The 7,681-nt window shown below is 41.0% G+C and overlaps 1 pseudogene; it reads right to left on the bottom strand.

The window, feature by feature from the left end:
• Positions 1 to 3,000: 3,000 nt before the first annotated feature.
• LOC123463505 lies at positions 3,001 to 3,649 on the bottom strand (annotated as a pseudogene).
• Between the last annotated feature and the right edge of the window lie 4,032 nt (positions 3,650 to 7,681).

Raw genomic sequence — 7,681 nt, 5'->3', positions numbered from 1 at the left:
CCCTTCACCATGTTGTAATTCCACATAAGACCTTCAGCAGCAACTGAGCGCATATTAGCACCATACACATGAACTTCCTACTCTCCAATACTATAAGTCAAGTGTACCTTGATTCTTTATAAATGACCTGGTCTGTGATATTTGATTATAGCAATAAAAATCAGATGAAGACACCTTTCCCCTATTAAAACAATACATGTATGCTATAAACAAATTAGAAAGTATAAAAGAACATAGTGAAATAACATTTTATGTATTGCTAGATATTTAGTTTTATTGATCCTGTTTCATACTGTTTGTGAATATAGTCCTATCTTTATAGAAATTGTTATGAGTCCCTTAATAGTGCATTTTTATCCGAGGTCAGGCAAGGTTCAGTACTTCACATGGCTTCACATCTTGTGATAGTGATCTGTAATGCTTGGCCTCCATGATATGCCAGAGGCTCAGGTTTCACTGGAATTTTTCATTTTCACTTCAATGTCATAAAACTGCAACCTGAAATTTATTGCAATATTTACATATATGACAGCTGTTAAAACTACAGGAGTTGAAATACACTTAGGGAATGGTTACTAGGCTAAATGTATATATATAAACACATGCTTTCATACAAGTAATTTATTGTAAAGTTGAACTTTGTTTTCCCTTTTGTAAAACAAAGAAGATATGTGTTGGTATTTATGTAATCAAGTTAACAAAGTCACTCACTTTTATATACATTTCTTCATTTGCATCAATATATACTGAAAGATTTATGAAAAGCCTACTATGTGCCAGGAGTTGAGCAAAAGCCAGAGAGGGGTGGAAGCTTGGAGAAGTAATATTACTATACACATATAGGACTTTTGAATATGTGCAATCAAAATACTTGGGAATCACACAAAGGAATGCCAGAAGGTGGCCCTAGAGCTGGGTGTCCTGTTGGAAAAGCTTTGACCAGGCAGAAGAAGTAACATTTTTCACAGACCAGGCGCTATGGAAGGGACACATGTTGACTAGGAGGGAAAGACAGCTACAAAAGGAGACTGTGGTGTCTGGGATGACGAGGCTAAGGGACTTGGGTTACATACGGAAGGATGGAGAAATCACTGAAGTTTTGCTGTGTTGGACAGTGCTACGGTTTACTTGAGGCACCAATTCTGTACTCGAGCATTGGGAGCACCAGTTATATTGGGAAGGAACTGGTCACAGAACTTTGGTGAAAAAGTTGAGTTGGAGAGAGAAGGAAAACTTAAAGCTTCAGCAATATTTGAGCATGGAGAAAAATCAGGAGATGTGATCAGCAGGATTAACAACCTTTAGTAATTGATTAAGAAAGAGAGTAGAGGCAGAATAAATTTTGTCTATTGTGTGTTTATATACTTGTGTGTGTACAGATAGATACACATGTTTGTATGCTACCTGTGTGCATGTGTGCATGTGTATGTTGAGTGTAGAGCTTGATGTTGGGTATCCTTAGTAACTCTCTATATTTTTTTGAGACAAGTCTTTTGTTATTCCTGGTTCTCACAGATTTGCCTAGACAAGCTAGCCACCAAGCCCCAAGAATCCACTTGTCTTTACTTCCCTGATGCTGGGATTACAGACACATACCACCATGCGTGGTATTTTATGTGGTTGCTAAGAATTGAACTCAGGTCCTCATGCTGATGCAGCATGCACTTTATACACTAAGCCATTTCCCTCACCTTAGAATACAAGTTTAGATATGCAATAGAAGTTTATTAAGCTTTTGATTCCATCCATTTCTTTTGAACATGGAAAGTCATTACAAAATGGAGATTAAAATTCATAAAGTTGAAAACACTGTCTTTGAGTTAGGAGAGAAAAACAAAGCAATACAAATCAATGAAGAATTTAAGGTAAAAAAAAATTATAAGAGAAGTTGGGTGCAAAAATCAAAGATACTGGATAATAACATGAAGAAAAGTCAGATCAAACAGAATTTATTTTTATTTATTTATTTGAGAGAGAGAGAGAGAGAAAGAGAGAAGTAAATATATATAGAGAGAATGGGTGCACCAGGGCCTCCAGCTGCTGCAAACAACTCCAAGTGCTTATGCCACCTTGTGCATCTGGCTTGTGGGGGTCCTGGGGAATTAACCCTGGGCCCTGTGGCTTTGCAGGCAAATGCCTTAACTGGTAAGCCATCTTTCTAGCCCTCAGTTAGACTTTAAAAAAATAATAAATGAATATGTAAATAAAACGGAAGGCACAGGGTCGAAAATGGAGAATAATAAGTGTTTTCTTTGTTAAGAATGTGTCATAAATAATCTTAATTTTTCCTGGATTGGAATAGACTCAACCCAGGAATTGGTAGAAGACTCAATGTATATAATGTATACTATGGAAGAAAGGAAACTTTGATTAGGGGAGGGAGGATCCACCAGAATCAGAGGAGAGACAGTGAGCTTGGGAGCAGAGGAGCCAGAGCAAGGAGAGGCCTGGCCAGGGGCCCTGGGGGACTCACCTCTCCGCCTGGAGCACAGGCCCAGCACCCGGACGCGGCAAGATAGGCGCCTCCCACGTGGGAGGCGTCAAGCAGCCCCTGCAGCCAAAGTGTTCCTGGCTTTTGGGCCCGGGTTACTAGGCCTGGCTGTCAATCTTGATTCAGCCCTTGTCCCCAGTCAGTGCTGGGTGGCCATCTTCAGGCAGAGCTCAGAGAACTGGCAGAGGATCCCCGCCACTTCTTCTGGGCCCAGTGAGCCTAGTGAATAAGACAGCATTGCATCTAAAACTTTCCTTTCTCACCACCTGGGCGGTGGCATGAGGAAAACAGTCGCTTTCTGGATCCAGACCCACAGTGACAAATAAAGTCCAATCACTGGGGCCAGCAACAGCCACTGGAAGTGGAGTTTGTTTTTCTTTTTTTAAGACAAAAAGTTTCAAGATGTCTTAAAAAAAAAAATGTTCTGGCCCAGGGGACTGAATACCAGAAGGCAGCCTGGCCAGGTGTATGTGGCCTTGGGGCAGGTCCACTGCTGCTTTCTTGCCCAGCTACCAAGCACACCACCCCTCCCGCATCCAGTGCCCACCCCACCCCGCTCTCCGCTGCCCTTGCTGCTGCCGCCGCTCCAGTGACCCCAGGACGCCTTTGCAGACATGCAGAGACCCAGGGAGGCCGAGGTGAAGGCCGCGAGATCCAACCAGGTGGATTAAACACTGGAGGAGGAATTCCTCGGCCACGATGCGCGTGGGCATTGACTGACGGCTTCATTGCGCTAATCTCCTTGTCAGGCTCCTCCATGAAGTGAGTGGCAAAGTGCGCCAACTTTGTGTTTGGACATCTGTGCTGAGTGGAAGTTGGTGATCAGAAAGGCCATGTCCTAGCTCTCCACTGGTTTTCTTCGAAGGATCAAGAAGCTCTCTGCTGGCGTTGTCCTAAATCGTATGAATTTATGGCACAAAAATCTTCTCGCTCTCAGCGGCCCTGTTTCACACTGATGCCAACCCAGACAGAGTTGATGGAGAACTCAGTCTTCCTGCTGATGTTGACAGGCTGCAACACGAGCTCGTTGCTGCCCCTGACGTCCTTCTCTGGCTTGTTGTGTCTTCCCACGTCCTGGGAGGAGAAGTTCTCTGGGCACAGGGCAGCCTGATGCGGGGCCCTGCAGGGCGCTCAGGCAGGACGGGGAGTGGCGGTCATGGCAGGCGCTGGCTGGGAAAGGTACAGGATTTGTTGATGACCCAAAGGATGATTAACAAGGAGATAGTAACATGAAGAAAAGTCAGCTCAAAGAGAGTATTTATTTATTTATTTATTTATTTAGCGACGACTGGGGTTGTGCTACGCTGGCTGTCTTCCTCCCTCATCCATGTTTCTTCCATCTAGCCCCTGCATCTTGGGTAGGGCGGGACTTGCACCCACCTCGGTTGCACAGTTCTGCCCTCTCTGGCGGGTCGGTGCTCTCTCAGACACTTCCAGAGTGCTTTACTAATCTCAGGCGTTTCTCGGTCTGGTCAGGGTGACCCTCAAGTTTGGCCATACTAAGAACATTTCCAGAATTTGCAGAGAATTCCACCTAAAGTAGAAAATTCTATTGCCACTAACAGTTCTATAGGAGACTTGATGTTGTCAAGGGATATGGAATTATAATACATCTACACTTTGATTTCAATATACATTTATCATCCCATAACTTTTAAGCAACAGGCAGAGCACACATGGAACTACTGAATTATGAAAAACATCAGTGTTCTATGTCTGCCAATATTCTACCAATATAATTGGACAAATCACCTGAAATTCACTTTTGTGAATTTCAAGCTTTTAAATTATAAAATGGCATTGTTTTGCATATTATTTGGCTCCCTGAAGAAGTTCTCTGAAGCCCTGGAAATATCTATGCAAATGTCAAGTATTCACTTGATATTATTATTTCAATACTCAATTAACTAAGACTACAAATAACCACAAATACCAAGAAGACAATGTACTTACTACCAATTGATGTCTTAAATTTCTAGTTTTTTTCCCCCTCAGGTAGGGTTTCATTCCATACCAGGCTAACCTGGAATTCACTATGTAGTCTCAGGTTGCCCTCAAACTAACAGTGATCCTCCTACCCCAGCCTCCTGAGTGCTGGTATTAAAGGCGTGCACCACCATGCCCAGCTGATGTCTTAAATTTCTACCTAAGAAATCTTTACCTATATGCTTGAATTTTACCAAACCCAAGTCACACATTGCGAATCATAACAAATGGGAATAAGGGGGTTGGAGAAAAGGCTCAGTAGGGTTAAAGATGCTTGTTTGCCTGATAGCCCAGGTTTGATTCCCCAGTATTCACATAAAGCAAGATGCACAAAGCGGTGCAAGACTCTAGAATTTGTTTACAGTAGCAGGAGTCCCTGGTATACCCTCTCTGTCTGCCTTTCTATCTTAAATAAATAAATAAAAATTATTTTAAAAATCAGGAATAAAAGACTATAGGCATAATATATATTTTTATCATCCTTGGTTCTCATAACTCAACTAAGCTTGATTTCCTAACTTTGTTTTAGCCATCAGGACCAAACTGTAAAAGATATTTGAGGGAAATAAAATTTTCTATCTTATACTCTACACACACACATACACACACACACACACACACACACACAGAGAGAGAGAGAGAGAGAGAGAGAGAGAGAGAGAGAATAAATCAAAGGAGTAGTCTTACATTCAAACATAACTTCTTTCCAACAAGTTCCTCAGGACAGTTTCAGAGACCATGTAGAAACTACCATGTTCCTTCCACAGTTAGATCCAGCTACATGGCCTCTTTGTCAGGATTTTTTCTGCCTTAATCTGCACAGAGGCCATCATCAGAGATGCCTTCTCATGCTACAAAACAAAGGACAGCAAAATATGCCTCGTCTTACTCTATTTTCCTTGTCCTATTTCATAGCAATGGCCACAGGATGTAGAATATACTTGTCTGTCACTATCCCCACCTCTGTGAACTCCACAAGAATGACAGTTGACATCATGTACTATTATAACACTTCCTTGTGTCTGCTTCATAGAGGGCATCCAATAATTTTGAAAGAAGAATGACTGGATCTGTAAATAGATATCACAGTTTCAAATGTGCTATGTTTTGAGAAGGATTTTCAAATTACTGGAAAATACAAAGAGGTATGAGGGTATGACTTAACGATTAGAGAGAGGGGGTAAGAGGGAGGAGAAAAGGAAGGAGTGAGAAATAATTCAGGTTTGAGGTACATGAACAGGAAAGTCACCTTGGGGATGTAGTAACTTCCAGGGGTATCACCAAGAGCTCCTCCTCTCATGTACCCCCCAGTACCAGGCAAACTGGGGCTGCTGGTCACCCTGGTTTAAAGGCAAATACTTTAAAAGCTTGATTCTTATTTGTTATCAGTGATGAAAATATCATAATTAAAGAATTTTGGGATTTATCATAAAAAAACTATATTATACATATTACCTGCTGCATAACAGGGTTGGACAAAGAGTAAGCACTACACTAATAAGTGCCTTATCATAATTGGCATCCAATAAATGGCAGCTAAACAAGATCAGGTTTGATGCTAATTTTTGAGCAATTTTCATGACATGGCTGATGGCCTTTTATAATAAAATTATACTATCTCAAAGGGCATAATGAAGCAGTTGTCATAGTAATATTTTAATACAGCTTTTGCCATTCTAGTATTTGTCACAATTTTTCATGTAGAAGAAAGGCATTTTTGTTTTCATACTGTTCACTGTTATAAAAAAATGTGTATCAAAAATGAAAAATGTATTTTATAATCATTTGTAAAAATTTTATCCAGTTAAAAACTTTGCACAAGTAGAATGTTTCACTTGTCAGTCTCAATAATTTATTTAAGTTTTTCAAATTATCATGGTATTGGCTGGGAATGTCATATATTAGGGAAGCATACTTCTCATCAACAAAAGCAAATGCTCCAACTAGTATTATGAAATAAAGGCCTTTAAAACAGTCACTTGGAGTTGATTTGGAAAAAACACCCCCTTGTCTGTTTCTGTTAATGCCCATATGAGTTTTACTAGTTGCAACTGAAATCACAAAAACCAAGGTTTGATGCTTAGTTGGCAAGAAGCCAGGATAATGAAATTAATAACATATGCTGAAGAACCCATTTGTAACAATTTTTCCATTAAAAAAATGAGGCAGCTCAAAGCTACTGACAGGGCTCCCCCCTCCCCCAGCCCCAATCCTTTATTTTCTTTTGCTTTTAATATGTCTGAAGTCTGCAGTTTCTCGCTACCCTCATTCACATGGCTGCAACACTCAAGCAACACTGTAGCTCTTAAGCAGAAAATTTATTGTTGTAAGCCTCCTTCTCCTCCTTTTCTTCTTTATCTTTCCCTTCTTTTTTTCTTCCTCCTCTCTTCTCCTTCTTCCTCCTCCTCCTCTTTCTTTCTTTGTTCTTCATCATCGTCTGCTCCCCTCCTCTTCTTCTATTTTTTGCCTCCATCACTATTGAATTCTGTGGGTGCCTGTCAATCAGGGACATCTACTTAGGATCCAGTCTTGTGTTTAGAGACAACTTTGCTTAGGGAAGCTTTTTCACATAGATTACATTGCACTGGCTGGTCTCACTCGGCAGTATCCTGGCATGGACTCTTCTGCTTGGGACTCTCAGGTTCCCAAGTCCCCAAGGCTATGTCCCAAAACATGTAAATTTTAATTATAAAAAGTCCTTTCCCAAGACTGTCTTCACCCTTAGTTTATTCACATTGTTAGAAGATTGGTGGTCTAGGTTTCAAACAAATCAATTAAAGGCAGCAAAGGGGGAAAGAGAGTAGCCAGCAAAGACAACTGATGGCAGGAATCAGGGCAATGGCAAAGCCAGGCAGAGGACAAACATTGTATACCCCATCATTTCTAGTATACCCCGTCTTTTTTTTTCTTTTCTTTTCTTCTTTTCTTTTTTTTTTTTTTTTTTGGTTTTTTGAGGTAGGGTCTCACTCTGGTCCAGGCTGACCTGGAATTAACTCTGTCATGGGTGGCCTTGAACTCATGGCAATCCTCCTACCTCTGCCTCACTAGTGCTGGGATTAAAGGCATGTGCCACCACGCCTGGCTACCCCATCATTTCTAGGGGAAGAACTTTTACTAATTAAATTGCTTTGGGGACATTTCAGGATTCCAGGGGTTATGAGGTTCAAATTATTTGTGTGCAGATGTTCATCTAGATTAGCCTAA

Source organism: Jaculus jaculus, chromosome 9 (assembly GCF_020740685.1).
Source record: "Jaculus jaculus isolate mJacJac1 chromosome 9, mJacJac1.mat.Y.cur, whole genome shotgun sequence".
In the NCBI taxonomy this organism is placed as follows: Eukaryota; Metazoa; Chordata; class Mammalia; order Rodentia; family Dipodidae; genus Jaculus; species Jaculus jaculus.
The sequence above is the reverse complement of the archived record's forward strand: the minus strand, read 5'-3'. Positions and strand labels throughout refer to the sequence as shown.